The sequence below is a fragment of the Antechinus flavipes genome, chromosome 2 (genome assembly GCF_016432865.1).
Source record: "Antechinus flavipes isolate AdamAnt ecotype Samford, QLD, Australia chromosome 2, AdamAnt_v2, whole genome shotgun sequence".
Taxonomy (NCBI): domain Eukaryota; kingdom Metazoa; phylum Chordata; class Mammalia; order Dasyuromorphia; family Dasyuridae; genus Antechinus; species Antechinus flavipes.
In genome coordinates this window covers 661,557,034-661,568,428 of record NC_067399.1, presented here as the reverse complement: position 1 = coordinate 661,568,428, position 11,395 = coordinate 661,557,034, and the positions used below count along the sequence as shown (strand labels likewise).

General features: G+C 38.4%; 1 long non-coding RNA gene across 2 annotated transcripts; it reads left to right on the top strand.

Moving 5' to 3' along the window:
• The first annotated feature begins 610 nt into the window (after window positions 1-610).
• On the top strand, window positions 611-7,012 carry LOC127547205 (uncharacterized). 2 transcript variants are annotated; one of them, XR_007950090.1, is made up of 4 exons: window positions 611-2,472; window positions 3,886-4,059; window positions 4,494-4,611; window positions 5,965-7,012. It is a non-coding gene; the product is annotated as an uncharacterized LOC127547205 (long non-coding RNA). The 2 variants fall into 2 exon arrangements; XR_007950089.1 differs by having other exon boundaries at window positions 611-4,059.
• Window positions 7,013-11,395: the final 4,383 nt, after the last annotated feature.

The following is an 11,395-nucleotide window of genomic DNA, read 5'->3' as shown; positions in this document are numbered from 1 at the left end:
TCCCTAGCAAGTGAAGATGATTTATTTCATTACTCGTCCTTCTGTTTCCAGTACCTGGCACACAGTAGGCTTTTAATAAATAGATGATTGATTGACTGAAGTAAAAAGTGAAACAGAAATGTCTTCTGAGTCTCCCTTTTCCACTAGGGGAAGCTGCAGCTGGCCTTCAAAACCCCGGCCTTCTGTTTTGATATCTTGCTGCTTCCCAAGCGAAGCAACAGAAGAAAAAGTTAAGAACTTTTCACATTGTCATCTCTAGCCAGATGGTGTTGCCTACCCAGGGAGCTCGGAGGCAAATAACCTTGGCGTCTGTGACAAGATCATTGAAACCAGAGCCTGAAAGGAAAGCCTCTCAGGTTTTCTATCAGATGAGTTAGCAGCAGTTCACTCAGAAATTCCTCCCTCGAGGAAATGTTCCCATCCCAACCCCCAGTCAATGAGGCTTGCCTTTTTTATTCAGAAGTCTTAAGATGGCCTTCTGGCACAGCTGACCCTCTAGCTTGAGAACACCAGCTTTTCTTTTAAATTTGAAGATGCTGGCAAACAAATTTGCTCTGTTGATTTAATTGGGTCTCAGGGTGTTTGTGGCTGATATTCAGTTGTTTTCAGTCAAGTGTGACATTTCAATTTGGCGTTTTCTTGACAGAGATACTGCAGTGATGTGCCATTTCCTTCTCCAACTCATTTAATATATCAGAAACTGAGGCAAATGGGGTTAAGGGACTTGCTTGCCCTATATCACACAGCTAAGTAAATAACTGAGACTACATTTGAATTTATCATGATGAGTCTCCCTGCCTCTGGCCTGATGCTCTATCCACTTACCCCTTGGGATGTTTAGCTCTAATATTCTCTTCAACAGGTGACCATTACAAATCTGCTGTCAGACACATAGCTAGTAAGAACTGTCTTTGATGAATACAAGTCACCTGGACTAGATAAACCTAGCTAAGGTGATTGCTGAGCCACTATGAGGACTATCCAAAGGATTATGGAAACCAGGAGGGGATTTGCAGGACTGGGGGACTGGCAGTGCTTATGACAAGTTTCAGACAAAAAGGGAAAAGACTGGTCAACAATAGGCCCATGAACTTGATTTTGATTCTTGGCACAATGCTAGCTCATATCATTCAGGGGATGCGGTGTCTGCTTGTCCAAATTTTGTGAAAAAAAAAAGTCTGTCTTCTGAGTTACAATATCACTTTCCCAACTTGCAGTAGATATTTTAAACTAAATGTCTAGTGTCTGAAGCTCAGCATTTCCAAAACGGAAATCAAAGTCCATCCCTCAAAAATCAATATTTTACTGAATATCAAAATCTAGAAAAGGAAGCAGAGATATGAAGGCATGCCAGACAAGTCTCATTTGCTTTTCTGAGAGTTTTATTAAGTTTTCAGAATTACTTCTGATAAAGAAGGAGGATATTGCTGGAGATAAAATTTAACTAGATTTCACCAAACATGATAAAGTATCTCATGCTCTTGTGGAAAAGTTAGAGAGAGAAGGTTAAACAATAATAAAATTAAATGAATTCAGAGTTTGTTGTATAATCATTTTCGGAGTGCTCAATAGTGGGAAAATGTCATTTTAGGCGTTCCAGAGATCTGGCCTTGATCTTATAGAGTATTACATTTTCTTAATAACTTAGATAAAGTCTCAGATGACATGCTTATCAAATTCTACAAAAGTTGGGAGGGAGTTTTAGCACCATGGATAACTGAGTTAGGAGCTAAATAGAACTTGGTATGTTAAAAAATATAAGACCAATATTCTGGGAAGCAATTTGAAATTATGTCCACAAAGATATATACCTTTTGTGCATACCCTTTGACCAGGTATTATCACAATTAGACCTATTCACCAAAGAAAACAAAAGAAGAGGAAAGAATTTCTACATAGAAAAGTGATTTTTAAGTTTTTTTTTTTTGAAGTAACAAAAAAATGGAAGTTGAATGTTCATTTGCTGGGGAATGACTGAAAATATTATGGTATATGAATGTAGTGGAATATTATTGTGCCATAAGAATTGATTGATCAATAAACGTTATTATTTACTATGTGTTAGGCATTGTGCTAAACACTGAGAATACAAAAAATACTGAGAGTCCCTGTTCTCAGTCTAACAAGAAGGAGACAGCAATGACACAAATATCTAAAAACAAGCTACCGACAGGATAAATAGCAAATAAAATTCACATAGAAAAAGCACTCTATTTTAATGATGAAATGGACAGTGTCAGAGGAATTAGGGAAGATTTTTATGAACTGATTCAGAGTGAAGTGAGAAAAACTAGAATGATTTATGCATTGCTATCCATATTACAGAGAAAAACAACTCTGAAAGACTTTAAAACTATGATCAATGCAATGTAAGCCACAGATCCAAAGGAATGGAGATGAAGCAAGCCATTCAGCTCTGGAAAGAAGTGCTTTAAAAAAAAAAGCAGAAAGAGAAACACACTTTTGGAAATGGTAAATGTGGGGATTTGTTTTGCTCCACTGTCATATATTTAGAGATTTGTTTTTAAATTTAAAAAATTGCTTGGAATTGAGATGGGGAACTAGGTGCAGTGACAAATGACAAAAGTGACAAGATACAGAGAAAAGCAAAAAACCATCTCTGTTCTCAAAGAACTGGCTCATGTTTGATGCTCATATGGCTAATGAAGGCAAAAAAAAGTACATTGGGTAGGACAGAATTGATGGAAGGTAATGATTGATTGGGCATTAACTAGTGGTTGAAGTGAGGGTATGGGGGAGAATCTTGCTGAAGAAGGTGGGGCTTGAGTTGGATTTTAAAGATAACCAGTTTGGGAGGGAGTTTATTCTAAGTGTGGGAAATGGCAGCAAATGGTACAATATGACTGGGTAGAAGAGTATGTGAAGGGTAATAATGTAAGACAATTGGAAAGGCAGGAATGGATCAGGTTGAGATATCCTCATGAGTTGCATTTTTATTACCAAAGAGTGGTCATAAAATTTGATCTTGGAGGTAATAAGAAACCACTAGAGTTTATGAAAGAGGTGGGTTATGTGGTCAGACTGTAGATGGACATGGTCAAATGTTTTAGAAGAATTACTTTGGTAGCTCTGAAGAGAATAGATTAGAGTCAACAAATACTTGAATTATAAAACCAAGTAGGAAACTATTATTATAATGTAGGAAAGAGGTGATGAAGGCATACATAAGCTAGGATAGTGGCTCTGTAAGCACAGAAATGGGGATGGTTGTGAATAGTATTTTATATGAAAAAGTATCCTATTTGGCAAAGTGATTGGATATGTTGGGTAAGAGAAAAAGGAATCAAGAATAATAATGCAGCCATGAATGTGGTAACTGAAAGGATGAGGAGTTCCTCAAGAGTAAGAGGGAAATTCAGTAAAAGATTGATTTTTGAAGGATGGATAGTGATTTTTGTTTTGGAAATGCCGAGTTTGAGACACTAGACATTCAGTTTAAGATATCCACTGGAAGTTGGTGAAATGGTATTGTAGCTAAGAGAGACTAGGATTGAATATCTAGATCTCAGAATCATCTGCATAGAGATGCTAATTGAGCTCATGGGAAGTGATGAAACTCTTGAGAGAGAGTATAGAGAGAAAAGAGCAGAGGGCACAGGACAGAACATTGGGGGATACCCACATTTAGTGGGTACAGCATTAATGAAGAACCAGCAAGAGGGAATGAGAAGGAGCCCTATAGATAGGAAGAGAACCAGGAGAGAACATTTACTAGTATCAGATACTGGAGGATGCTTAAGAAGGATAAGAAACAAGAGACTATCGGTCTTGGCAATTAAGAAGTCACTGGCAATTTGGAAAGGGAGGTTTTATTTGAGTGATGAGGTCATTTTATGTATGAACTGATTCAAGTGCAATATGTAGAAACAGAACCAAACAGAACCAGGAGAAGAACCCACACAATAACCACAACAATTTAAATGAAATGTTCCCTAAAAGAAAGTTGAACTTAAAGAAACATGAAAATGAAGCAATCATTGGAAAACCAAGGATGATTCTGGAGAAGAGATGAAATACATCGTCCCTACGGGCAGAGAGGTGGGTACACTTAGGATAGAAGCTTGTATTTCTTGTCAGGTACAACTATTGTATTGGATGTTTTGCTTTCTTGTTTTTCATTTTCACAAGAGAGAATTCAGTATGAAAGGGGAAGGTATTGAAAAGACTTATATGAAGACAAAAGAAATCAACAAAACATTGATGAAAAAGAAATGAATGCACAAATGTAAAACTAGGTCAGGGTAACTGGGACTTTACCCCAAGGTACTGAAATTTTAATGGCAAAAAAATTAAAAAGACTAATTCCAAAAGTTTCTGAAATTTAAAAATATTACTATTATAAAAATATATAAAGGGAAAAGATTTGCTTATCATATACACATATATGATACATGTTACACATACTACATTTGCATTTTAGCAGTTTAGAAATTAGTTAGTGAATGTAACCAGTATGTTTCCTTTCTCTCCAGGGGTGAGTCCTGTTACACCTTCTCTTCAGGGTCCTCGGGTGCTTTCAAGAAGCCTGGGGATGTCTCTTGTCTGTCAGCTTCAGTTCCCCAGTCGTGTTTCCCCTATTCTTAGGTACCAGTAAGTAGCACCCAAATTTCATTTAACAAGTTAACATCAATTAGATTTTTTTTCTGAGACAATTGGGGTTAAGTGACTTGCTCTGGGGTCCCACAGCTAGGAAGTGTTAAGTGTCTGAGACCAGATTTGAACTCAGGTTGTCCTGACTTCAGAGCTGATGCTCTATCCGCTCAGAAGAGAGACTAGGCTTGAATATCTAGATCTCAGAATCATCTGCATAGAGATGCTAATTGAGCTCATGGGAGTTGATGAAACTCTTGAGAGAGAGTGTAGAGAGAAAAGAGCAGAGGGCATAGGACAGAACATTGGGGAATACCCACACTTAGTGGGTACAGCATTAATGAAGAACCAGCAAGAGGGAATGAGAAGGAACTATCCTATAGATAGGAAGAGAACCAGGAGAGAACATTTACTGCTGCCCCATCAATTAGATTTTTTAAAGGCATTTGTAGACAAAGGGACCATAAATGTACAAACATTTCCCCTAGTTCCTGGAGACCTCTCCCTTATCTCATCTTCATCTCTGTGGAAAATGGGCTAACTCTTAGATCTGTTCCCATATAACATCATCTCATCAACTTCACATCCACATGCACCATGACTGCTGGATGAGTCCCTCTCTGACCTATTAGTTGACTGGGTTTTGATGTTTACTCTGTGATCCTTGAAGTATGGATACTAAGCCAGCTGCTGAGAGAAATTAATACCATAATGGTAATAACTAATTATTAGTGATCCGTATTTTTACTCTTATTTTTACTAAGACCCTACTCCTGAAAAGATCAGGCAGTTTTAGAAGAACAGTAATCTCCTAACCTCCAAAACTTAACTAGGTTGGGTAGGACACCCCTCCTCCCCTTCCCCACCTGAGAAACTTGATTTCTATTTAAATTATAAATTTTGGACAAACTCTTACTCTGGGGGAAGGAACTCCTGTCCTTATAGTCCCCTCTTTTAGAGTTTAGGGTGACCCAGCTCATGAAGGAAAAATCTAATCAGAGAAGCCCAGATAAAAATGGCTTCCTCTGTCTGGATTTCTATAGGCTGCTGAGTTTCATGATCAAGTCATGTTCTCAGTAGGAGAAGTTAAAGACTTCAAACCTACCTCCTTTGTACTCAGTAGGAGGAGCTGAAGACTTTTAGCTCACCTCTTCATTAAATGTCCACTAATCAAAGTTGAGTTTCATCTTCAGGAAAGTTTCCTGTCAGAAAGTATACATCTGATTTTTTTTTTTTACATTCATAATAGCTTTTTATTTTTCAAAATACATGCAAAGATAGTTTTCAACATTCATTCTTACAAAACCTTGTGTTTCAAATTTTTCTCCCTTCCTCCTTTTTCTCCTCCCCTAGACAGCAAGTAATCCAATATAAGTTAAACATGGAATTCTTCTAAACATTTCTATAATTATCATACTGCACAAGAAAAAATAGATCAAAAAGGAAAAAAATGAGAAAGAAAAACAAGCAATCAAACAACAACAAAAAAGGTAAAAATACTATGTTGTGATCCACATTCAGTCTCATTAGTCCTTTTTCTGGATGCAGATGACTTCCTCTATCACAAGTCTATTGAAATTGGCCTGAATTATCTTGTTTAAAAGAGTTGATTATCACATAATCTTGTGGCTGTGTACAGTGTTCTCCTGGTTCTGCTCATTTTACTTAGGATCAGTTCATGTAAGTCTCTCCAGGCCTTCCTGAAATCATCCTGCTGATCATTTTTTTTAATAAAACAACAATATCTCATTATATGCTTATACATAACTTCTTCAGTCATTCCCCAGCTCATGGATCTCCACTCAGTCTCCAATTCTTTGCCTCTATTAAAAGAGTTGCTATAAACATTTTGCACATGTAGGTCCTTTTTCCATTTTTTATGATTTTTTTTTGGGATACAGACCCAATAGAGACACTCCTGGATCAAAGGGTATAAACAGTGTACAAAGGGTATGATATATATTTCTATACTGTGGAAGTATGCCCTTTGGACATAGTTCCCAATTGCTCTCCGGAATGGTTGGATCCGTTCACAGTTCCACCAACAATGTGTTAGTGTCCCAATTTTCCCACATCCCCTCCAATATTTATCATTATCTTTTCCTGTCATCTTAGCCAATATGAGAGTGGTACCTCAGAATTGTCTTAATTTGCATTTCTCTGGTTAATAGTGATTTAGAACATTTTTCATATGACTAGAAATGGATTTAATTTCTTCATCTGAAAATTGTCTGTTCATATGCTTTTACCATTTAGTAATTGGAGAATGGCTTGTACTCTTATAGATTTGAGTTAATTCTCTACATAGAGAAAGGAAGCCTTTATCAGAGCCCTTGGATGTAAACTTTTTTCCCAGTTTTTTGCTTTTCTTCTGATCTTGACTGCATTGGCTTTGTTTGTACAAAATTTTTTAATGTAATAAAAATGATCTATTTTGCATTTCATAATGTTCTCAAGTTTTTCTTTGGCTATACTCTGATTTTTAGAGCTTCTCTTGGTATTTTTCACTACTGAGAGAAAATGCTAATCATCAATTTATTAATTATTAGCTAGCCTAATAAAAAATGGATTATTAATTCCCTGGAAGCTTTGCTTTTCAGGGATTTTATTCATCAAACTGTAATCCTAGATACTGAAATGCTAGTATGTAGGTTTGTTACTGTGTCTGGGATGCTGTGATCTTGGGAAGCCATTCTCCTTGCTGATGGTGTTTCTGGAGACCCAAATGCTCACTTTCTTGACATTCTGGTCAAAGTTTCCATGTCCTTCACCTAGAACAGGAGACAGGAAATAGAGAGGTCTAGCACCAAGGCCATGTTTTTATCATGGTGGAGGCCCAAAACTTCTCTTATCTTCTCTTATCTAGTCATTTACTAGAATCTGTCAGGGGAGGAGACAAACCAAAAGGGAAGCAGACAATCAATCAGAATGAAACCAAAAAGAAAATGGTGGAGGTTAAGGCCCTTTTGAAGATAGCCCTAGTTCCTACTACAAAGCATCTAAAAGGCATCTCTTAACCATCTGGCTAGAAAACCAGAACCAATTACAACAGATTCATGTATGCTCAAATCTTTCCAAATCTATCCATTATATGTCATGGCAACTCTCCTGGAAAAAAAAAAAAGGTCCCTACTAACTTTCATATTGGAAGATGCTATTAAAGGTGCAATGCACAAGTTTCCATTCCCCATGAGTAGAATGAATTAAAGCAGCAGGTTAGCAGATGTCCAAGAAGATCCTTCTTGGTCTACCCCCATCTTGCTCTTTTTTGACAAATGGCCTTTACAGCAGTGGCTTTTGGTGTCCTGGGCTCTAGCCCAAAGTATCAGTTTTCCCTGCCATGTTGTTTGAATATGTTTCAGCACTAAAAATGGCTAGTTTTGACTTTACCAAGAAGTGGAAGCACTAGGTATAGACCACATGCTTGAGGCATTTGACAGCCAGAAGAGTAAGGGAGATTTGACACTGGGTAAAGGGAACAGTGAGGAGATTTTTTTTTTTTTTTTAAGACTGAGAGAACTGGTTGTATTTGAAAGGGAGTTTGAAAGCCCTCAGATAGGGAGAGGCTGAGAATATAAGAGTGGGAGGGACTAATTGTGCATCCAAGAGGGGTTGAGAGTAATGGTCATTTAGGGGATGGGTCAGAGCTACTTTAGGATGAAAACATCTCTGTTGTTGTTCAGTACTTCCATCAGGAAGAGGTCTGACTCTTCCTGACCTAATTGGTGGTTTTCTAGACAGATACTGCAGTAGTTTGACATTTCCTCCTCCTCTGGCTCATTTTGCAGGTGAAGAAGCTGAGGAAAACAGGGTTAAGAGATTTCAGGCAGAGCTGAAGTCAGGTTTGCACTTAGGGAGATGTCTTCCTTTGCCAGACTTGGTGCTTTATCCACTGTGTCACCCAGCTGCCCCCAGCTACCCCAGATCCTCTGCTTTGAGAGGGAAGATGAAAGACAGCTCTAGTGCCTTATTTACTGCAGAAAAGCTGCGAGTCCATGAAGGAGTTAATGTCAGATGTTCTCTGGCTTCTCTGTGAAATATGCGAAGTCATCCTCCACTAGTGAGGGAGGCAGGCGAGCTCCCCTAAGGAACAGCCACTCAGACAGGCAAAACGTGGAGACTTAATGAGGGAGGAGACAGTCTGGAATCTTTCCACCCCAGGGGATGGTGAGGGGAGGATGAAAGACGAGAGAGAGAATTTCTGAGTAATGGCGACCAGCAGGTTGACGTGAGAGAGCATGAATTGCGAACAGCCTTCTTGGAATGATTTTGCATCTTTCTTCCCCACTCATCTTTGACTTGAGAGCTATAGAGGAATAAGCTGGCCCAGGCTGGCCTGTGACTTAGCACCTGTGGGCCTTTGAGCAGGTTGTTTTGCTCCTTATTCTGTAAAATGAGGAGAGATAATAGGGTCTCTGAGGTCCCTTCTGGCTGCAAAGCCTCTGATCCTTTCCTGTCCTGCTTAAGTCACATATGGAACCTGGACCAAATGTAATTTAGCAATGTGGTCCTGTCCTCAGGGAGCTTCCAGTCCAGTTGTAGGCAAGAGAAACTAGTGACAAGATATAGACAAGGTCCAGTCATTTCTTCTTTCTCTTCTCTCTTTTTCTCCTCCTCCTCCTTTTCATCCTCCTCTTTCTCCTCCTCCTCCTCCTCCTCCTCCTCCTCCTCCTCCTCCTCCTCCTCCTCCTCCTCCTCCTCCTCCTCCTCCTCCTCCTCCTCCTCCTCCTCCTCCTCCTCCTCCTCCTTCTCTTCCTCCTTCTTTTTCTCCTTCTTCTCCTCTTTTTCCTCTTTCTCCTCCTCTTCTTCTTCTTCCTCTTTCTCCTCCTCCTCCTCTATCTCCTTCCTCTTTCTCCTTCTTCTCCTTCTCCCTATCTCTCTGTCTCTCTCTGTCTCTGTCTCTTCCTCCCTCCCTCTTCTTCCTTCTTTTTGAATTTATTCTGAATTCCACAAACACCAAATAAAACAAAGATGTTCATAAACCCTTTTGTTGTGGAACAATCGAAGAGGACTGCTCAGGAAACTCCACATCTCTGTCATGTGGGGCCTGTTGTTTTTTTTTTTTTTTAGGTATGTAATAAATCTGTCATGTAACTTCAAAAGTGATCTTGCTTATCTTGGCTTCCCTCTTTCTGCCCCTCACTTCTATGTCTCCATCTTTTCTCCCTCCACCCTTCTTTTCCTTTCATTTCCTTCTTCCCAAGACCAAGGAATAAAGATAAATTTAAGACAAAGAAACATTCATTTAGTTTTTAAGTTCCAAACATTAGTTATCTCTGAAAATTCATCATCTCCTACTGGTTTAATTAACACCTTTGCAGAAACAACCCCCAAATCTACAGACCCAGTTCTATCTTGTCTGCTGAATGTGAGACCCCATTGCTAATAGTCTATTGGATATTTCTAACTGCTGGATGTCCATCATCAACTCAAGTTTGACACATCAAAAATGGAACTTATCTTCTAAACCTTTTCATTACTCTAAAGCTTCTATTTTTTTTCCCTGAATGTACCACTCCCTTATTAGGCTCACAAATTTAGAATAATTCTTCATTCTTTGTTCTTCTTCATCCTTCTTAACCAATTTTTAAAAAAGCCCTTAGTAAGTGCCTACTACATGCCAGGGACCGTGCATCTTAAAATATTATCTCATTTTATCTTCACAATAGTTTCAAGATAGGTTTATTAGGATCTCCATTTTACAACTGAGGCAGTTAAGAGTTAAATGACTTACTTACATAACTAATAAAATTGGATTTGAACCCAAGTCCTCTTTACTCTAAATCTAATACTCAAGCCATCATACCACATTATCTTTTCCCTTTGAATATTAATTCAAAAGAAGGCTTTGAAAAAAATTATCTCAAGATTTCCACCAAATGATTGAAATTACCATTCCATTTTAGGTAGTCTGTTCTTACTATTGCTACCCAAATCAATGAGTTTAATATATCTTGTAATCCATCCCTCTGGCTTTACTGATATTTACCCTCCCATGATTCTTCTTCTTATTATTTTTGATGAGGCAATTGGGGTTAAATGATTGCCCAGAGTCACAAAGTTAGTTAAGTGTCTTTGGTCAGATTTGAATTCAAGTCCTTGTGACTCCAAGGTTGGTGCTTTATTCCACTATAGCATCTAGCTGCCCTCCCCCCCTCTTGCAATGTTTTTTTTTTTCCAACACATAGAATAAAATTGTGGAATATTTTCTCTCTCTTTCCCTCTTTTCCCCCTCTGTCTCTGTTTTTGTCTTGCTCTGTCTCTGTCTCTGTTTTTCTTTCTCTCTCCCTTTCCTTCCCTCTCCCTCTTCCTCCCTTCTGTTTTTGAATTTGTCTCTATCTCTCTTCCCAAATCATCCAATTAGAAATCATCCATTATCATCCGATCCTCCAAGGTATCTCTGACAGGGAGTTTGTGGACAGGAGGCTTTAAGAGCAGCCATTTTGTAGTTTCAGTGTGGAAGGCACTCGTTTATTTCATCTAATCTTGCTAGAAAGTTTATAATTTATCAAAGCTCAGAATCCTCCCTAAACCTTTTCTCTCAGCAACTTAAGACATGAGAAATGTTTCTAGAAGATGGAAAGATTAAGAAAATAGCCAACCAGCAGGCAGGACTTCCAAAACCTTAGGAATAAAAATATTAATTACAATCCTAATAATTCACAGTGATGAAGTACTTTAAGGGTAGATATAAGTGAGCACAGTAGCAGTCCTTTCAGGTAGGCACTACACTGCATGGAATCTTCAGCTGATATCTGTGAATTTAAAAAAAAATAAAATTGTA